The sequence below is a fragment of the Manis pentadactyla genome, chromosome 9 (genome assembly GCF_030020395.1).
Source record: "Manis pentadactyla isolate mManPen7 chromosome 9, mManPen7.hap1, whole genome shotgun sequence".
Lineage (NCBI taxonomy): Eukaryota > Metazoa > Chordata > Mammalia > Pholidota > Manidae > Manis > Manis pentadactyla.
This window is the reverse complement of record NC_080027.1, coordinates 122,010,159-122,031,270: the sequence shown is the minus strand read 5'-3', so window position 1 is coordinate 122,031,270 and position 21,112 is coordinate 122,010,159. Positions and strand designations below refer to the sequence as shown.

General features: G+C 53.5%; 1 long non-coding RNA gene across 1 annotated transcript in view; it reads left to right on the top strand.

Moving 5' to 3' along the window:
• LOC118924706 (uncharacterized) overlaps nucleotides 1–17,979 on the top strand; it is a 29,124-nt gene extending 11,145 nt beyond the window's left edge. Inside the window, exons 5-8 of the long non-coding RNA XR_008999438.1 lie at nucleotides 15,775–15,847; nucleotides 16,508–16,616; nucleotides 17,372–17,648; nucleotides 17,739–17,979. This is a non-coding gene — a long non-coding RNA (uncharacterized LOC118924706). The remainder of the gene's footprint in view (nucleotides 1–15,774; nucleotides 15,848–16,507; nucleotides 16,617–17,371; nucleotides 17,649–17,738) is intronic.
• Nucleotides 17,980–21,112: the final 3,133 nt, after the last annotated feature.

The following is a 21,112-nucleotide window of genomic DNA, read 5'->3' as shown; positions in this document are numbered from 1 at the left end:
GCCACTCCCCGTTCTCAGTATCACCCAGAGACACAAGGCTCTCCCAGGGAGGGGCAGCTGCAGAGAGACTGTCCTGCTCACTGAGCCCCAGCTGGCCGTCAGAGGAGAAGCTGGGAGGAGGCAGGTCTGCAGTGCCAGGGCCTGAGCGCCCAGGGGCTGTGGCTGCCGGGGGGACCAGACCCGCAGCTCCCAGACGCAGGAAACGATTCTGCTCAGAACCGGACATCGGTGGACTGAGCGAGGGCGTTCAAGGAAGCACACACTGCCCTGGGAATGCTGAAAAAGAGGCTGCAGACCGGAGGGGGTGAGTTCCAGGCTATTCGTATTGACTGAAGGGCGCCCAGTGGCAATGCTGGCTGTGGCCCTGACGCCAAGTACATGTTCACCTGGATGTAGAGGCTGCCTCCTCTAAGGGTGGGGTGTAGAGGGCCTAGATCCCCAATTCAGAGAGAACTGAGATTGCTGGAAAAACATGAAATTGGTCATCTCGTCTTCCACGCCCTTCCCCCATCTCCAGGGCCTAGCTTGAGCACCAAGAGGATTTGGTCAGAGGTGTTGTTTTGTGACCTTGGGAAAGTCAGGAAAATGAGGCCTTCCTTTTCTCTTTCCTATTCATATTCTCTCCAAAAGAGTAAAACTGGAAGGTGCCCATCATCCACCACCCAACCCTTCCTCCCCTGTCATCCAGACCACGCAGGCCTCTCGTCTTTGAGCGCTGACAGCTGGGCTCTGAACCCCATTACTGGGGGAATGTGGGCTGCTCTAGCTCTTCCAGGAGGGTCTCCCCAACAGCTCCCCGTGGTCAGGTCACATGCCCTTGAGAGGCACCAGGATAGAGCAGGAAGAACAGACTTCAGGTTGAATTCCTGACTCTGCATTGCTAGTCATGTGACCTCAAGCAAAGTAGTAACCCGAGGCTCAGTTTTTCACCTGTAAAAGCGGCACAGGGCAAAAGGAAGTGCTTTTGTATGGTGAGTTCCTTTCCTTTGGGCACACATGTGCCCCACTGTTGGCTGCGTACTGCAAGGCCATTTCCTTTTCTCCATCATTTCTCTGATGCGCCACTGTTTCAGTCCTTCAGCCACAGCCCAGTCGGGTGACACCGTTTCTCGCCCTCCCCAGTGAAGGGCTCCTGCCCCCTTGTTCCGAGGAAAGAGGCGTGTCGGGGGTGCTTGCAGGTCTTGCCTTTGGTGTCTGGGGTATGCTGCCAGTTGGCAGCACGAGCAGGGAAGGCTCTGCCCCCCAGCTGCTGCAGCAGAGCAGAGCGGCACAGCATGGCCTTCCGCATCCAGGCCTCGGAGCCCTGGCCCCCTCTGTGCTTTCTGCCTCCGGGAGGCGCCAGGTGGAGAGGGTGTGAGCGTGAGTGCGTGGTGGTGTCTGCGGTGTGGGTGCTGATCAAGAGCGGGGACGCTTCTCTAAAAGGGAGTGGGACTCGGGACAGGCATACCCCCTTCCTCTTGCCCCCTTCTCGTCCCATGCCCTGTGCTGGCCCTCTGCCCGTGGCCCTTTGCCCAGTGGGCTATCTCACCTTCTACATCCAGAGCCCTGCTGCCTGAGGAAAAAACTGGACTCTTCAGGGCTAGACCCACACTAGGTCCTAGGAGGGCAGCCTTTGCAAGAACAGTCTTGTAGCTGGCAGTACCCTCCGTTTAAGGGAGGGTGGAGGGGAAATTGTCTACCCTGAGTGTTTCCCAGGGGCTTTGTTTGAGGGGCAAGTCTGGGAATTTATCAGTGTCCCTCCCCAAAGGCAGTCTCTTATTGCTGTTTTTTTTTACCTTCCAAGGCCAGGGCACTTAGCACCCTGATTCCTCCCTCTCCTTTTTTCCAGTAAGCTGCCCCAGAATGACTCACCAAGGGCTAAAGCAAAGGTGGGAGCGTGGTCAGGGACAGGTTTTCAGCCCTAGAGAAGGGCTTGTCCTCTTTGGGTAGAGGACTGTGATCAAGCCATGGCTTCAGCCTGGGACACGCTCAGTGTGCCTCAGTCTCCTCAGCCCTGACCAGCCCAGACCCCATTCTCCCTCTGGGAGTCAGAGGGATGGGAGATGTGCGTGGAATTCCCTGGGAACTTGGTTCCAGGGGGAGGGTGCAAAACAGAACCAGGGACCAGCCCACTGGGACCCCAGCTGCAGCCACGTCTCTGGGTCTCCCAGCACCGCAAGCAGACGTGGGTATGATGGAGGCTCGCTGTGTGGCTCTGAGGTCCCAAACTCAAGAAGTATATGTCCTAACCCCCAGGAAACAGGCCACAGCACAAGTGGGTTCTGAGGCCGTGGGACGCCTCTGTCGGCCGGGGCTGGTCCTTGCCCTCCATCTGGGACTGTGCTCGGGCCTGGGCCACTGACAGAGCCACATTGTTCCCCAGGAGCCTCCTGAGCATTTAGCTCATCTCGTCATGCTGGTACATTCGTTGGCTGGGACTCCCACTGAAGACATCGCTGGGGTCAGGCAGGGCGCCAGGCTTGCAGGCAGGACCCAGACTGCTCCACAGAGCGGGGAGCTGCAGGGGCTCATCTGCCTGTGATGTGACCACTTGGGCTGTTGGCCAAGGGCAGCCACAAGTCTGCCTGGGAAGTTCTGATGCCACTGTGGCCCTGGTGAGGAGGCTGAGGGCAGACTCAGCAACCAGCGTGTCCAGGGATCGGCTCTGGCTCCCCAGGCAAGTTACAGAACTTCTCTGAGCTCTCACTTTCCTCATCTGTAAGATGTGGGAGATAACAGTACTTAGCTCAGAGTGATGTTGAGAAGATTAGATAAGGTGATGCAGGAAAAGCACTTCGCACAGCATCTGGCACTTTCCAGAGGGCCTACCCCACCAACCCTGTCCTTTCTCTTATGTCCTCTCCCTGTCCAGCTTGAAATGTTCTCCCTTCCCTTCTCAGTTCTCCAAGTCCTTCAGTTCAAGCCGCACCTCCTCCATGAAGCCCTCCCTTTTGCTCCGATTGTTTCCATACTCCTGTAGTTCTCTCAGGTGATAACCACACCTAGGCACTTGACCACGTACTATTAGGGACTTGGCTCTAAGGTTTACAAGAGGCTACCTTCCTGGAGCGCAGGATTTGGTGTTTTGTTTCTATTATGTCTGGCATGGACCAAATGTACTGAGCATACTAGCACAAGTGCTTCCCCCTGCCTAAACATGCCCGTCCTGGGTCCTGCCCCAGGGCAATGAGCAGAGCCGTCATTTACTGCGGTTTCAGCCATGCTCTGAGGAGGTCCAAAGTGTCCAAGGGGTGCTTCGTTTGCAGCCACACCTCCCAGCTGGTGAGCTCACACTGCTGTGACTTACCCACATTTTGCTGTCTTGTGCCCAGGGCCTCTAACGCAGACGCCGAATCCCCTCCTGGGCTGCAATTTCCCATAGTTAGGTTTGGGAAACTCTGAGGGCCTCTGGGTAGGTGTTTCTGCTCCAAACTCACTCTTACTGTCTATTGCTCACCTCCATGGAGAGAGGTCCTGCCTGAGAATTCAGTTCTTCTGCCTCCCGGACCTCCAGCCCCCAGGGTCAATGTCTCAGGGCACACTGTGACCGGCAGCCATGCCCACGTCACACAGAAGCATGAGTGGTGGCTTCTCTCCAATCTGTGTCGCATTGTGTTGTCCCAACCTGGTGGTGCTGCGGTAGACTGTGAGCAATCTACCATCGGGGACGGCATTCTGGTGGGGTACAGTGTGGCCATTTCCCAGCCTCCCTTATAAGGTGTGCGGCCACGTGACTGAGTCCTTACCGGTAGCATGTAGAGTGAGGTGAGCCATTTTCAGGTCTGGGGAGGCCTCTTCCACACTCTCCTCCTCCTGCCAGGCTGGCGACCCAGCTTCCACCAGGCATGATGACAATGGCCTGGCAAGTGGGAAAGCAACAGAGGGAAGAAAGCTGAGCCTGTGAATGACCTTATGAAGCCAAGGGCCCCTCCAGCCTGACTATTCACTCTGAGACTAGTGGACGAGAGAAAAACCCCTATGTTCTATAAGCTGCTGTACGGGGCTTCTCTCTGCTCCATTGGGGTTTAGTCTGTAACACACACGTGGGTGCGATGACAGCACAGCCCCTGTAGCTTCTGCTGGTAGTCCTGTACCCCCTCTCTCAGGGTTGGCCCTGTCCCCAGGGCTGGGCTTGGGAAAGAGCCATAAAGGCCCATTTCCTGGGTTCTCTGTCTCTGCCCCAGAGCCTGGACCACAGAGCCTCTCCCTCTGGAGGTTTGGAGGGCCTTTGGTTCACAGCGCATCAGACACACGCTGCTCTGGATCCCAGTCTAGGGTCGGCTGGGGCCTCAGCGCTGTGCGGCTCCAACAGCAGAATCTTCACAATGGATGTCCCCAGTTAAGGCGAGCCTCCCTGGGTGAGGGCTCACCTGCTAGGCTCACCTCTTTTTCCTGCTCAGAGTGAGGAGATAGGGAAAGAGTTGGGGGGGTCTTTAGGGTCAGGAAAGCACTCTGTGGGTGGGTAACTCGTAGCCCTCTTACATTCTCCCTAGGAATAGCAAGTAGGTAATGAGTGAAGTTAAGAAAAAATAGTGCTTTAATAATGCTTTGCTTTTGTATAGTACTTCCAGTGTATAGAGTGATTTCACATGCACTCTCTAATTGTTGGCCAAACCCTGTGATGTGGATTGGGGCTATTCATTCCTATTTTACTTTCATGGAGACTGAGGACCAGTTATCCACACCTGGGGTATGTCCAAGCTTGCATCAGACCTGAGGATTCCTGACTACTAGCCTTGTCCTCTCGTTTCTGTATCCTGCCAAGCTGAAAAATGATGCATTTGACTTATGCTCAGAAAGTGTTGGGCATTGAGGGTGACACAGAGAAGAAGGCATTGTATAGACTTTGGGTGAACTGCTTCACCCTCCCAGGCCCCAGTGTCTTCTCCTCTCAATGGGAAGGACATTCCTGCCATTCCCAGACCAGGTGGAGGGCTTGGTGTTCTTCCCACACCAGCTGTCCCCAGCCAGTTCCTGCCCTGACTCCAAGTCTGCAAAGTAAATTGGTCTGCAGGCCTAGACTTGTCTGGGGAAGTTGGGGTCTGGGGAGGAAGAGCCATCTCAGGGCTGCTGCCCCAGATGGGCCCACCTGGGGTGAACCCCACTAGGCTGCCTGCACAGAATCTACTGCCCTGGGGTTCTCTGAGGCTTTGGCTGAGCGAAGTCCTCAGCCCAGGGAGACTGGGGGGATGGGGACTCGCTCTTTCACCTCCAGCCGCCCAGCCACAGCAGGAGCTTGGGTGGGGTGTAGGACAAAGGGCCAGAGGGGAAGAAAGGTTAGTTTGGCCCCAGTGCTCCTGAGTTTGCTGCCCCACCAGTTGCCAAACACAGCCCTGTGCACCTGACATGAGCACACCCAGGTGTGGAGAGCGAGGGACGCCAGGTAGCACGCAGGGTTTAAGTTAGACACAGAGGAGAACTTCCTGGAGTGAGGGTATAAGGTCAGAGAAGGGACAGTGTGGAATCTTCTAAAGGAAGTATGATGGTCTCTATAAAGTGTAAGCAATGTGTATCCCTCTGGTTGTGGGGATGAGAGTGGGGGTGGGGAGACCCTTAAACTGGATTTGCCCAGAGGCAGCCAGGTGAATAAGGTGTGTGTTCCCTACTGATGAATGCCTTCAGGCCCAGGCAGAAGGAAGAGCAATCAAAGAACTGAGAAGTACACAGGGACTATACCCTGGACTTGTTTCTGTGGCTGGGAATGGGAGAGAAGGAGGGAATTCTGGCCTGGAATATAGCGGGGAGGGGCTCACCCACTTGCTGGGCATTACATTGCCAAGGAGGCAGAACTCTGGTCCTTAGAACAGGGAAATTAGAGGCAGCATTTCCCTGTGTCCAGAGTACCCCTGACATCTGGAGTGGTCACTGTGCCTGTGGAAGTGAACTTGGGGAACAGAGCAGGGGAAAGCGGGCAGGAGTTCCTTGTCTCTCTGCTCACTCCCAGAATCCACCCAGTCAAATGAACCCCGACCCTGTGGGAGGGGCTGGAAGATCCTAAGGAAGTAGGATGATTCCCTGACACTGAAATTCTTTTTATTTCCACATTTTATAATGAAAAACGTAAACAGTGAAACAGTTGAAAGACTTCTACAGTGAGTTCCATGTGCCCACCACCCAGATTCCACCATTAACATTGTGTTTTATGTGGTCTACCACAGGTCCGTCCAACTATCCATCCCTCCGTCCAGGCATCGCCCCCTCTCATTTTTGAATGCATCTAAAAGTACGGTGCAGACCTCAGCACCCACCTAGAGAATACTTCAGCACCGTATCATTAACAAGTGTTCAATGTGTTTGTTATCTATTTTATTTGAGATAAGTTTTACATACAACAGAATGCAAGAATCTCAAGTGTACTATGTGTGACTTTGGACAAATGCTGACACAAGGTACAGAGCATGGTGATGACTCCAGAAAGTTCCCTCTCGTCTTACCCCTTCCCAATAAATCCCCACCTCTCCCACACCAAACAACAGTCCACGATTGATTAATGTTGCCTGTTCTGACTTCAACTGGGTGGATCACATGATGTGTGTTCTTGGGGAGTCTTTCCCTCATTATATGACTCCCATACTCTTAATATAAAGTCAGACCTCTTTTTTTCTTAGCTACCAAAAAGCACGTCTCCACAACTAATCTTCATTCAATTAGGGAAGCCATGTTTACATACTCAGCACCTCAGTGCACCCATTCTGTTTGTCCTTGACCAGCTGAAGGTAACCAGGACGGCACCCAGCGAGATCTGCTCTGCGGGGCTACAGGCTCCTCAGCCCCCAGCCTCCTCTTCTGCCAGAAGGTGCCCTCCTAGGTACCCCTGCTCCCACTCCGGCAGGGCGGCCTCTGCCTCCTCACACCCCCCTGCTGCCTGCCCCAGCCCAGAGGATCTGACGGCCAGTCACTCACACGCGATGACTGATAGGATGACTGATGGTCCGGTTACACGGTAACCGGGCCTCCTTCCATTGGGCAGCTGCCTCTCCCGGTGTTGACTTGTTCCTGTTTTTATCTCCCAATGGGGCCGATAATCTCCCCACCCTGTGCTGCTCTGACTTCCACGGAGGCCCCCTAAGGACAGGGAGCCCGGACATCGTCCCTGTTGAGGCCTGAAGGAGGAGCTCAGCCCTTCTCAGTGTTTCTTCAGAAAAACAGCGGAGACTTTCAGCCATTCTTAGAATCAGCCCAGAGATACCGCGCAGAAGGCTTAAAACGTTGATGATATAAAAGTGACGCTGTGTTGACAGAAAGGGGAGGGGGTGGAATGTGTCGGGTTAATGTCCTTCCCAGAGTGGAGGCCGTAGTCACTATGTAGAGCTGGCACAAAAAATAATTATGATAAATAAAGGTTTACAGTTTTGATGGAGCCAAAGGCAGCTACCAGATGACCCCAAATAGCATAAATTAGGAAAAGGGGGAGGGTGGTGGGCACAGTTTCTGGGCAGGAGTCACGGAAGAGGTGTGTGGTTCCTCAGAAGTGCGCGAGTGAGGCATCCCTCCACACAGTGTCCCCCTCTGTTTGTAACATGAAATCCCCCCAGCCCCCCTGCCAAGTCTCTGAGTAAAAGTGAGGCTCCAGCATATGTGCTACGTTTTCCCTCAGCCTGGGGGTCTCCGACTCCCCCGGCCCACCCCCCCCCACACCTTGGGTTGAGGGGCATGACCTCTGGCAAAGTCGTTGTAGTTGACGCTGGTGGGAAATGGGAAATGGTATGTGGGGTCCAAGGGACCCAGAAAATTACTCTAAGGCCATCCTGCTGGCCCTGCTTTTACCAGGATGTTGGAGTGGGAGGGGGCGCTAAGTGGGCTGGAATCCTCTCCTCAGCCCCCTGTGTCCCCGGGCACCATCCCCTTCTGAGCTCCTGAGCAGTGGAGCTCATAATGCTTCCTTGCGCACCTGCCCCCAGCTATCAGGACCCCACCCCTCCTGACCTTGCCTTCCCAGGGCATTTGTAGTAGAGACCCCTGCCCCAAAAAAGAGAGCTATAGGAAGCACGCAAGCAGTGCCTAGCCCCCAAATAAAGCCCCAAACACCAGTGAAGGAGAAGTTATTCTGGATTGGGGACATAGTTGGTGTCCCTCAAAGTGCAGCCACTCCCTACAGACCCCACTGAATGGCTGAAGAAACCGTGTATTTGAATGATCCACCTGAGGAACGGCTCACAGGTTCCTTCCCCCTCCTCTGGCAAAGGACAAATGCAGGAACATCCTATTAATCCTGAGGGGGTTAAAAAAAAAGTGACGTCTGTAGAAAATTCCTTTGAAAGGTCAGCAAGATCAAAAATATTTTTTGCAAATGACCTTGTTCAAAGAGCTTCAGGCACTTTGTCCTTCACTGGTCTGACCCAGGTCCAGCCTGGGGAGCGAGGTGGTGGAACAGAGGAGACAGGCGGGGAGAAACATGCCAACTCAGAATCTGGAGCCCCCTCCCCCCACGCGGCCAGGGAAGCCACCTCTGCGCTTCACCTCAGCACAGTCCCCAGCCTAAAGGAAAGTGGGAGCTTTAGCTGGGGGCTGGGGGGAGTGGGGTGGGAACCAGAGCCCCAGAGATTTGCTTCCTTCCTGGAGCTCTAGCTGGAATACATGAGCTCAAGCTGATGGACATTCCCCCTGGTCGCCCTGAGGCTTTCCTGGGTCAGACGGTCCAATACTGGGCGCTCTGGCCACCGCCCGGGGCCGAGTCAGACGCGCAGCTTCTCTAGGCCTTGAGGACTTTCCACAGCTCCCTGTATTTTCTCCTCTGCTACTCACAGTCCCCATCTCCAATTTTAGGCTCTTAAAGTTCCACCACACACAGGACACTGTTTCTCTGCATATTGATTTTTTTTCTGCTTATGAAAGTAGTTCATGCTCATTGTAAAAATTTCAGACAAAATGGTAATGTGCAAATCAGAAAGTAAAAGCGTCTATAATCTAAGCAGTTAAGCATACATTCTTCCAGGTCATTCTCTAAGCCTGAAGTTCATTCATGCTGCGCTATTTGTTTCCCCACCCCTTTGCTCATGCTGTGTACCCCTGCTTCCTCGAATACCCTTTCTCCTCCTTGGCTGGGCTTACTTCTGAACTCAGCCCACATTCTCCTCCCATCGCCCTCCCAAGTCTGGACTGGGCCCTCCCTGGGCTCCTTGAGCCCCTGCACATAGCACATCACTCAATTCCTTGTTGAGGGAACTGTGTCCCCTACTAGGACATAGGTCAGTGACCAAGAAGTCGGGACCAGGTCGGACCCCAGCCTCACCAGGAGCCCCATCCCCTCTGTCTCTGCTGGGTTGTCCTATTGACTTCAGCATCCTTAGTGCCTAGCACACTGCTTGGCACCTGACAGGCACTTAGTAGGTGTTTGTTGAATGAGCGGGTAAGTGAAATAAGTTCTGGGCCACAGCAGCTCTCCCCATCACGGGACTTCTACATGCAGGCCAGGGGCAACTGTCTAAGAATAGAAGATCTTCCTGTTGCCTGGTCCCAAGGGCTGCCACTAACTTACAGTAGTTGCGTGACCCAGCACGGTGTGCGGGTAAGGCTTTGTGACGTGAGGTTCCCTCCCACCGCAGACCGCGGCCTCCGGCCCACTCCCAGTTAGGAGGCCTTTTCCCTCAAGCCTCATGAAACCCAAAGAGCTCTGCTCTCTATCAGAGCTTGTCAGGATCGGCTCCCCAGGGACAGAGCCCCAGATGTGCCAGCTGTGTGACTTTAGGCAGGGGCCATAAGCTCGGGTGCGACGTCAGCTCAGGCGCCTCTGAACTTCCACCATAGTAAAATTAGAATGCTATGAATAAGACCTACCTCCCAGGTCAGAGAAGACTAAACAAACACGACAGAGTGCTGTGGAAATTCCGCAGGTCTTTATCCTGTTCCCCTCCCTGTGGGGTTCAGAGTAAGAGCAGGGTGCCAGGAAATCTGGGCTTTAGTTCTGCCCTTCACTCCCAAGGTGACTTTGGGCAGGTCACTTCCTGTTCCCTCATCTGTAAAGTGGAGGTGGGAGGGGCACGTGGGTCTACATGGCCCCTATGGCCCCTTCCACCTAGAACACTCTGTGAGCTCTGAAAAGCAAAATACATTGCAAAATGCCCCAGTTCTTTGCACTATTATTTGACTGTGAGCACAAAGGTCTTTACTAGTGGTCGGCACTATCGAGGGGAGTCTCTCACCAAAGCGCCTGAGTAGGAATGGTGAACACTGCCCCTGGCAGGCCACCAACTGGAATGCCCTTGACCCTGAATTTCTCCTGGCCACTATGCCACCGCCTGATGCTGCAAAATCCTCAGCTAGCTGCCAGGTCCCCAGAGAGAGATGGATTTGAAGATGGTTTGTGTGATGTGTCTTTTGACATTTGACTTCTTTGGAACCTGATCATTTAAGGTTGGGATCAAATAGACAAGTCCTAGAGTTTGGGGAGTTTGGGGTCTAGGTGGGGAGAGAAAACTGATAGGCAGCCCCGATTTGGGGAGTGATGGAAGAATTGGAGTCTGCAGGCTATGGGAGATACTTAGGGTTTGGGTTTGTGGAGGGAAGGTGTGTGAGCAGACGCAGAGGGTCGGGCGTCTGAGGGTGAGTAGGCGATGTCTAGTCCACAGAGCCTGCCTTTGATTGATCAAGCACTCCCTTTCTGGAGAGTACCGGACGCCTCCCAGACGGAGGACAATGGAGAGGACGCCTTTGCTTGGAAGTCACCTCCCTGAGTGGAAGAGAAGTCCCTTTCCACTGTTTCCCCAGGCAGGGCTGCCGCAGGAACACAGGGGCCCCCAGAGTGAGTGTGTTCTGGGCGCCTCCACGTGGCTTATCTCCTTTGATGCCCCCAGGTACTGCGGGACGTGGGGATCCTTAGCCCCACTGTACAGATGAGGAAACCAGGGCTCACAGATGCCAGGAGCCTGCCCCAGCTCACACTCCCAGTTAGCCCAGAGCTAGAATTCGCCGACTCAAAGTCCTGAACACCAGGCCGCCCAGAACCCCCCGGAGCTCCAGGGCCAGTGTGCAGCAGGTTTGCACAGAGCCTGACTGAATGTAGGGGTGGGGACTGCAGGACTGGCTGAGGGAAGGGGCCACGGGGAGGCGTTCACTGCTCATTTTTGTGCTGAGGGAAGCTCAGGAGCCTGAGGTGGGCTATCAGTTTCAGGGGCTGGAATGTTCTCAAGAGACAGCAGCAGACACCAGACAACAACTGGACAGTCTTCCAGGTCAGTGAGGGTCCACTCAGTTGGGCAGAGGAGGACTCAGGGTCCCACCCTTTCCCCCCACTCCCCAGCCAGCCACCAGGCTTCCCCAGCCAGGTAGCCCTCTCTGCCCGCCTAGTGCCCTGGGACCCAGTGAAACCTCTGTCACTGTATCATTTCTTCTCCTCTCTGGGGCTTTTCTGGCACCCCCCCCCCCACTTCCTGCTACTCTGGGCCCTGAGTTGGGGGATGGTGGGAGAGGGCTTCATTTCCTTGTGGCTTGTGTCCTGGTCCCCTCTCCCATCTGCCTCCTGCCTGGAGTGGGCAGCAAGGCCAGGTCTCTGTCTCCTTGCAACAGCCGTGCCCTTCTCACTGACCCTTTGGTCCCCAGGGGAAGTGGCCCTTGAGTGTTGTTCCCAGACCGTCAGCATCTGGAAGCTCGTGAAGAACAGGCTGATCGGGCCTCACCCCAGACCCTTGGAATCAGAACTTTTGAGGATGGGGCTCGAGAATCTGCATTCTAACAGGCTCCTTGGGGGAGTTCTTAGAAACAGTGAAGGTCAGAGCCAAGAGCCACCGCATGAGGTCATCAGGCTGTGCCTTCCCGGGGAGAGACTGGCCTTCCAGGAGGCCGGGAAGGAGTGTGGGTTGGTGGCGGTAAGATAAGACCGGCTGAATGAGCAAAGTTTCAGAAACTCAGGCAGGAAGGCAGTCCCCTGGCTGGAGGCCCTTGAAGGGGAAGGCCGCTCTCGCCTCCCGGTCTCCACCCCGCGTACAAGGGCTCTCTCCTCCGCAGAGCCGGCCAGGAACGCTCAGGTTTGGGGCCAAGAAGGAAATCTGAGGAAGGGCTTGGAGGCGAGCCAGGAGGAGGGCCAAGGAAGCGGTGGAAGATATTTTTAGGATTACTTATCCAGAAAAGGCCGAGGGGGACCTTATCGGCACCCGAGCACTTGGAGAGGCTTATTTATTAGACACTCGAGCCAACAATCAGAGATTAAATGACAAGAAAGGACTGAGGTGAGATGACAGGAAGGCCCGGTGAGGTGCTGATGGTGGGGCCGGGGAGGAGGCGGTGGGAGCGTCTCTCCCAGTGCCTTTTGAGGACAGTCCACGCAGCTGTTCCTCAGGGGTTGTCGTGTGCCTACTGCGTGCCTGGCACTTGCTCAGTCTGGGGAAGAAAACTGTGACAAGGGCATGATCTGTGCCCTCCTGAGCTGAAGGTCAGCTGGAGACCCGTTTGCCTGGAAAGCCTTTCCCCTGTGCCGGTCGGGGGCAGCCGTCTGCGTGGCAGGGGCAGGCGAGGTGTGGTTTTACTCAAACAGCCGCATGGCTTGGATCCACGAGGGGCGGGAAGGGAGGAGGGGGTATGCCCAGAATCCTGGGTGGGAGTGGGAAATGGTGCTTGGAAGGCTGAAATGCCCTCTGTGGGGTCACCCGCTCCCTGCGGACACCCCTCCCCCGCCACCTGCTTCCTTGCTGCTGCAGGGACATGTCCAGAGGTTGCCTGGCTGCTGACTCCCAAGCATGTCACCACATTTCCACAGGAGCCGCTTTCCATAGGACTAAAAGTCTGTCAGCAAGCTGAGCAGCCCAGGCTGCCCTTGACCTCTGGCTGTCCTGTGGGGAGAGCTCCTGCCTCAGAACCATGCCCCCAGCCCGACCTGCCCTGAGCCCCATGGCTGCCAGAGCCAGCAGGGCACTGCCCCCCATCACTGGACACCTGGGCCTCTCGGACACCCCTTTCAGCACGAGGCTCCTTAGTCCGGTTTGGGCTTGCCCGGGAGCCTGGAGGGACCAGGGAAATGCTACCGCTTGGCCCTCTGTCTCTCCATACCTCAGCCACCCCACTATTTATTTTGCGGGGTTTCTATAGCCCAGCATTGCCAGGGGGTAAGCAGGACACAGGGGGAACCTCTATCGCAACCTTGTGGGATGGACTGGCCTGTGCACATGAGGTAATGAGACAGTAATTCAAGTCCAAAACCACAAGGAAACCAGAGAAGAAACTGGGGCACCCCGGCTGCGTGTCCAGCTCCCGTTCCTGAGTCACTGGTAACCTGGGGGAAGTTCCGGAACCTCTGTGTGTTCCCCCTCTGTAAAATGGGAGGATGGTCTCTCTGCTTCCCAGAACCGGAGCGTGGGTGCGGGTGAGGACAGGGGCGGCCTGGGACACCCGGGGTTTGCGGAGTGCTCGCCAGGGGCCAGCAGCGGTGTTAAATAGTGTACGCAGTTATCTCATTTAAGCTTCTTAACAACCCTATGAGGCAGCACTGTTATTATTTCTACTTTATAGAGGGGAAAGTGAGGCAAAGAGGGATGAGGAATTGCCCACTCAGTGGCTGGACTCAAGCCCTGGCCCGTCTGACCAGGCTCCTTGCTTAGCAGCTGGGAGGCTGAAAGGCCAGTAGGAAAGGGGGCAGCTGACTTTCAGGCCCCACGCCTGCCTCCTGAGGCTCCCAGCCCAGGATGCCCGCTCTGCCATCAGACCTGGAAGCAGGACCCTAGGTCTCCACCCAGCACTGGTGACAGGTGGTGGCTAGGTGACTGTGGGGCCTCACACCCGCCCTGAACTCCTCTGTTTCCTGCCTTGAGGACGTCCCCTCTCCCTGTGCCAGGGTCCTTCAGCCTTTGCTGTCCTCAGGACATTCACTCCATCTTTCCAATGTTATTGTTCCCATTAGCCAGATGAGAGGACTGAGGCTCGGGTGGGATCAGAGACTTGCCCAGCGTCCCATGTTTGGTAGACTCCTAGCCCAGTACTCCTCACTAATCTGGGGAGTCCCACAGGAGGCCCTGAGAGGTCACCCTGTCCTCTCAGGTGCCTTCATGACTCAGTACCACTTCTGTCAGCATTCTGAGGACTCACGGACTGGGCAGAATCCACACTTGTGGAAGTCACTCAATCATTTATCCAACTACATTTACCTGCCATTCTCTAGGAGCTGTGCTGCATGTGGGCACAATGATGAACTGTTCTGGGCAGCACAGAGGCTGTGGTGTCAGGGAACAAGGGAAGTAGACAGTTATAGTACCAGGCTTGAGTACTGAGGAGGGACACCTAAGTTTGGGAGGCAGGAACGGCTTCCTGGAGGAGGTGATGAAGCGAAGTATAAGCTGAGACCAGGATGAATAATACCAGCTCCTGAAAATTAGGCTGACGAGTGGGAGGCAGGACTGTTCCAGGCAGTGGTAGGAGCCTTGGGAAGGCCTGGCAGAAGGAGCTCTCGGTGCATCTGCCACTGTGTGTCAGACTGTGCAAGGAGGCTCCTTCACTCCCCATTTCTCCATCTCCCAACTGCCTGTAATGCCTGCCCATCCCCAGGTGCCCAGCTCCCCATGTCCCCTCTGATGGGCAAACCCAGGTGTGGACACCATTGCATCCGTCTGCCCACTGCCCTGGCACAGAGACGCCTGGTGTGAACGTGGGTTATTTCCCTCTGGGGGTAGGTAACTGGAGAAGCAGTGGCAGGTGAAGGGCAGGCACAGTATCGAAGAACATCCTGGCACTGGCTCTGCCTGGAGACCCATGGAAGGCCTTTGTCCCGACGGCCCGTAATGGGTTTCAGGAGAGAGGTTCAATATTTGCAGCAAACAGAGGCACAAAGGATGTGGAGGGCCATTGTGCGCTCTCCAAAGAGGAGCTAATCCTCGGGCAAGCTGCCTTGGCCAGTAGGGTGGGCCAAGCTGGGGGGGTGTTGTCATTTGTGAGCAATTGTAGGAGATAATAGCGTGATGGGAGGGGACTGTTTTGAGACAGGTGGAGGGAGGTAATGAGAGGGCCTCCCCGTTGGGGCGGTGGTGAAGGGGCTCAGCACCTGGCATGAACGCTCAGACGCAGGTGACACTCCCCTGACCCCTGCTCCTCCTGAGCTCCATGTCTGAATCTGCAGCTTCCTCCAGGAAGCCCAGGCTGCCTGCTTCCTCAGCTGTCCTTTGCCCTGGGGCCAGCGGGCTGTGGGCCGTGTGTGTGCCAGCCAGGGCCCTCTGGCCTCTCTTTCTCCCCTTTCCTTGTCTCTCACTCTCTCTCTGGGCCTCTTTTTGGTCCACTGCACATAGACAAGTCATTTCTTGCCTCCAAGGGGCCAAGGGGGGGGAGAGAGAGAGAGAGAGAGAGAGAGAGAGCAAAAGAGCTGTATTTGCATGTCATTAGCATAAAGAGACTATTTGCATGAGTCTATTTTCAGTTCGTCCCTCCTCCAAACCTGCCAGTCATCTCTAAGTATGGCACACAAATGCCCTGCCCAGTCACTAGGAAGAGGGGGAGGGTGGGTAACGGCCCACCCAAGGGCCCAGGGATGCCTCGTGGCCAAAATAGAGGGCAACAGAGCAGAAGTAAGAAATCTGCTATCCTAGGAGTGGAAGAAGTTGGAAAACTCAATTCTGCAAGTGTTGCATTAGCATAGGGGTTCTACCAGGATCCCCTCTCCCCCAAACACCTCCAGGGTTACAAAAAGCTGGGACTGGAAATAAAGAAGAGGAAATGTCCACTGATTCACATTACAATCTGCATAATTCCAGGTAATTTGCATGGGTGGGAATACTAGAAAAATTTGCAGACATTTTCAAATTCGATCTTTTTACTTCCTTGGAATTTTCTTCCCTTTGCTTCCTGTCAGCTGCCTAAGATGCTAATCTGCTTCCTCTCCAGGAGGCGATAGAGGACTGGCTAGGAGCCTGGCAAAGGGGATGTGGAGGAGAAGACGGCAGTGCAGGCATCTGAGGTCTCCGCCAGGACCCAAAACCCAAGCACCCAGATGCCTTCTTAAAGCGGTGCCCCCCCACCCTGGCAATGCTCTGTGGCAGGGTGGGGGCTGGGGGGTGGGCCTGGTTCCTAACACAGGTGGGGGATGTGAATAGGGGTAAGGTTGGGCTTCTGTCTTGCCTTGAGGGTTTCAGCTCCAGGCAAGTTCACTACACATTCAGTGAGACCCAGAAATGACATGGATCATTCTTGGGGTAAAAGGGTTTATACCTGGCTTTGTTCTGACAGTAGGTCAAGCACTAGAATCACGTCTGTACCCAGCAGTCTGCAGGTCCATGATGCACCACTGTCTCTGCCTCTGCCCAGAGCCCTGGGCAGAGCTCTTTATATAGTGACTCAGTCAATACCAGATCATTGCCTACGGGTGTGGGAGCAGTAGCCTAGCAGGAGGCCAATTACATCATTAAGTAGTTTAGGGTCAGGTGAGGATCCTGGCTGCAGGGACTTCTATTTTCCCCCCAGTTTGCCCATTTCCAAAGTGGCAGCCAAGGCTACACAATAGGAACCCAGAGAGCCTGACTCTCAGGCCACATTCTGGCAGAGACTGAATGGCGTGTAGAAACCAAGAGCCTCCCTTCTGGGGAGAGGGGGCTGGTCTTAAGAAGCGTCCTTCAAATAGATGCTGTGCTCCAGGCAGCTGCTGGTGGGCCGCCCTGCTCCCAGGAGTGGGAAGTGAAGGGGGAGGAAATCTGATCCCTCTCATCACAGAGCCTGGGAAACCAATTCAGGTATTTCCATTTACAGTCCATTACTATTATATATAAGGTAAATGAGGATTGATTAAGCTAAAGCTAAGCCTAAGGGAAACACCTGCAAAAGTCATTTGCTGGCTGAAGGGTGGCTCTACTCCCACCCAACCTACTGCCACCTTCCCTTCTTTTTCATTTTCTCTATTGTCTTCTAAACATGTTTTAAAAACATTGTTATAATTACTATGGGCAAATCCTAGTGCTCAGAGCTCAGCGATGCAGTCCCCTCCTCAGAAAGGGCCCCTCTGCCTCCCCACCTAGATAGGACTCCTGGTGCATAAAGCAGGGCCACTCTTATTTGTTATTTGTTTTGTCTTCCATATAGACAGACTCCTCACCTACCTCATCCATCCCCATGTCTCCAGAACCTAATAAGATGCCTAGAGCATAGAAGGCACCCATGAAATCTTTGTTGAATTAATAAGTACGGAGAATAACCCCCAATGTCAGCTTGGGGTTGGGCAACAGGTCAAGGATTTTGGAGTTAGGGGGTGCAAGTTCCTACCCTGGTTCTGTCACTCACTGGTGAATGGCCATGGGTGAGGTACTCACCTGTCTGGGCCTCTGTTTCTCCTCCCGGAACAGGGGTAATGATAACTTAAACACTGAAGATTAAATTCAGTATTATATATGAGTGTCTGCTGGTGTCTGGGACTAACAGGGGGTCATTAAATAGTGATTATTAACATGAATAATTATACCTTTGTTTCATACTTACTCTGCACCGGGATCAGTTCCTGCCCTCAAATATTCAGTGTCCTCAGACACAGAGACCTTTGTGACCAACTGTGGGACAACGTTGAATGTACTACACAGAGATACGGACCAGGACCCACCGTGACAACGAGGCAAGAGCAGTGAATCCTACAATCCCTGTGTCGGGACAGCATTCTTCAGGTCGTGGATCGTGTGTCCCTCCACAGTTCATCTGACTGCCTCCCAGGCCTTTAAAGTAGGCAAGGCAGGCTTCAGTAGCTGCATTTTACAATAAGAGAACAGAGGCCCAAAGAGGTGACACCATAGGACCATAGTCACACTATAGCCCTTCACCCTGCTGTTTGTGCACACCCCAGATTCATCTGCTGAATTCTAACCCCCAAGGTGACAGTATTAGGTGGAGCCTTTGAGAGGTGACTAGTCATGAGGTTGGAGCCTTCATGAGTGGGATTCATGCCCTTATGAAAGAGGCCCCAGAGAGCACACCCACCCTTTCCACCATGTGAGGACACAGCGAGAAGTCAGCAGTCTGCAGCCTGGAAGGGGGTCTTCACCAGAACCTGACTATGCTGGCACCCTCATCACAGACTTCCAGCCTCTAGAACTACGAGAAATACATTTCTGTTGTTTATTAACCTCCCAGTCTCTGGTGATTTGTTATAGCAGCCAGAATAGACTCAGACACCTGCTTTATTCTTCCTCCACTGCACTTAGCCTCTGGACACCCGATGAGCTTTCTTGTGTAGGGCCCACCTCCCACACTAGAATGCAGGCTCCCTAACAGGCTGTGCTCCTCCCCAGTTCCCAGAACAGTGCCCAGCACATAGTTTGCACTTGGTAAACGTATGTGGAATGAATGAATGGAGGATAGAAGAAAGCATCAGTGAGTGGCTGAGGTAGGCTTCAAAGCTCTCAAGCAGGAGGTGGAATAACTGGTGATCTGGAGCCTGGATCTCAACTTTGCCACATGCTAGTGTGCAACTTGGACAAATTACTTAACCTCTCTGTGCCCCAGTTTCCCCATCTGTCTAATGGAGATAATACAACACCTAGTTATTGGACTGCTGTGAGGACTAAATGAGTTAACATCCATGAAGCACTCAGAGCAGTACCTGGTACGTAATAAGCTCCAGGACATATTTGGTGACCTAAAACCAACCAACCAAGGTATCTTAACTCCAAATGCAGTATTCTTGCTCTGTACCATGTTATATAGAGTTTCCAAGTCACCAACATAGTTATGATTTTCTTTTATCTTTATATCATCCTTGTGAAGTGAGCAAGAAATGATTATTGCTCCCATTTTACAGAGGGGAAAATTAAGACTAGAAATCGTTCTGGCTCAAGATCACACAAAGGCTTGCTTATGATGATCTGAGTGCAAATATACAACTCTGCCTGTGGTTCCACAAGTAATTCCCTCCCCCAGATCTAGTCTGAAACAGCAAAAAAATAAAATAAATAAATAGAATAGAATCATTCGGAGACTGGCAGAGACTCTTAGAAGGCCTAAAAACATCAGTCTCTGTTTTCGGGGTTTGGAAATTCAATTACATTTCTTCTAATCATGGGCTGTCATTGTATACAAGACAAATGCTGCTGAAACTTCTACAGATCCCAGAGTGACGGATCAGGGAGGCCAACGCCAGGGAGCTCCCTGCCAGCCAAGGGCTTCTCCTCCCGAGGAGCAGCTGTCTTTGTGAACGGCTGTTGTGGGCGCAGACCTGTGCCATGTGCAGTGGGGGCAGGAAGGACATGGTGTGTTCCTCCTGCAGGGATCTTTGGTCCAGTTTGGAGGGCAGAGATAGTATCTTCCTGGGGCTAAGCTCACCAGCTGCCTGCCTCCAGCGACTCCGCGTAGGTGTGAGAACTGTTATTTTAAATGTTGTTATAAGTGATCACAGTGCCAACCAGATGATTTGGTCCCAGAGGTCACTCGGGAGGAATTGTGGAGGTAGGAATAGAATGAATGAGCTCATTCATTTGTTCACTCACTCATTCATTCATTCAGTTCTCATTTATTTCACTCTTAGCCTACAATGGGGATGCCAGCATCCTATGCCTTAATTCCCAAATAGATTGAAAACACTTGTGCAACTGTTCCTGATCCAGTACTAACTGCCATTTATTGAGAATCTACTATGAGTTAGGCACCATACATGGAGTAGCCCCCTGCCCCATATCCGAGGTTTCAGGAATCTGTGTTCCATGGGGGTCCAGAAGCAGATGATCCTCCTTCTGATGTGCAGTCGGAAGGTCAGCAGTAGCCTAATGCTACGTCATATTGCTCACACCCTTGGTCTCATCGTGGACTTTATCATCTTGCACCGTCACAGGAAGGGCGTCCACAGTATAAGACAGTTTGAGAGAGGGACCACGTCCATGTGACTTTTATTACAGTATATTATTATCACCGTTCTGTTTGTTCTTAGTTATTGTTGTAAATCTCTTACTGTGCCTAATTTAGAAATTAAACTTGATCACAGGTATGTATGTCTAGGAAAAAGCAGAGTGTATGGAGGGGCTGATACAATCTGCAGCTTCAGGCATCCACCAGGGATCTTGGAATGTATCCCTTGTGGATAAGGTGGGACTCCTGGATGCAACTAGAAACCTAGGTAAGCATTATCCCCCCATACAGGTGAGACAATGGGAGCTCTCAACAGTCAGGTGACACGCCCAAGCTATGGAAGACAGTCAGGATTCAAACAGGTGGGATGGAATCCAAAACTCCTGGAGTTTTCTTTATGTACAAGCTAAAAAGAATACAAAAGCTTACTTAAGCCTCTTATTATAGATTAGTATATTATACACATGATTCTGCCATTGCCTTTTCATGTAAAGATGCATATTGAATATCTATCCCATGTCATTGCACAGAGCATTTCATCAATTAAAAAAAAATAGCTGTGTGGTATACTATTGTATTCCACAATGTTTACTTATCATCTACTATGTACCAATCTCCATGCTGAGTGCTGGGATTACAATGATGAATTAAAACAGGCTCTGCCTTTAGGGAGACTTCAGTCTAAGGGCCTTTAGGCAAACAATCGTGATCAAGTATGACAGGAGCTGTTCCATCCAAAAATATTTGAGTACCAACCACTTGTCAGGCATTGCTCTGGGCATATGGTGAATGAACTGCGTGGAATACCTGCCCTGTGGCCCTTCCACCCTAGTGGTGCTGATGTCAGGCACTGCAATATGGGGGCTGTATAGGGGCACATGTCAGGTCCCATAACCTGGTCCGGGGGTCAGGGAGGCCTTACTAGAGGAAACGATGTTTGAGGTGATACCTAACAGCTAAAGAGGAATTAGCCAGGAGAAGGGCCAGAGGGGCCAGTGACCCCGCATCCCAGGGCCCCCACTGGCCAGGGCAGGGAGGGGAGAGGCATCTCTGGGGAACCGAGAGGCGTTCCTATGTGGGGAGCCTTGAGGGAGGTTGTGGCCAGAGCTGAGGCCTGATGAGCAGAAGTGGTGATGGGAAGGACCTCGTGGACCACAGAAGGATTCTGTCCTCCGGGGTGCCGCTGGACGGCTGGCACGTGGAGTGACTAGGGAGGGGACCAGTGGGCAGGCATGGGGCCTGCGGGGAGGGCCAGGTGGGCTGGGCTCCTGCTCCAGGCGCGGTGGACGGTCGCGGAGAGGGAGTGGGCTCTAGCGAGGTGGCGCTGACGGGACTCGGTGGCAGGTGAGGGCAGGGAGAGGAACCTCGGTCCTCCCACCCGACAGAGGCAAACGCCATCCTCCACGTG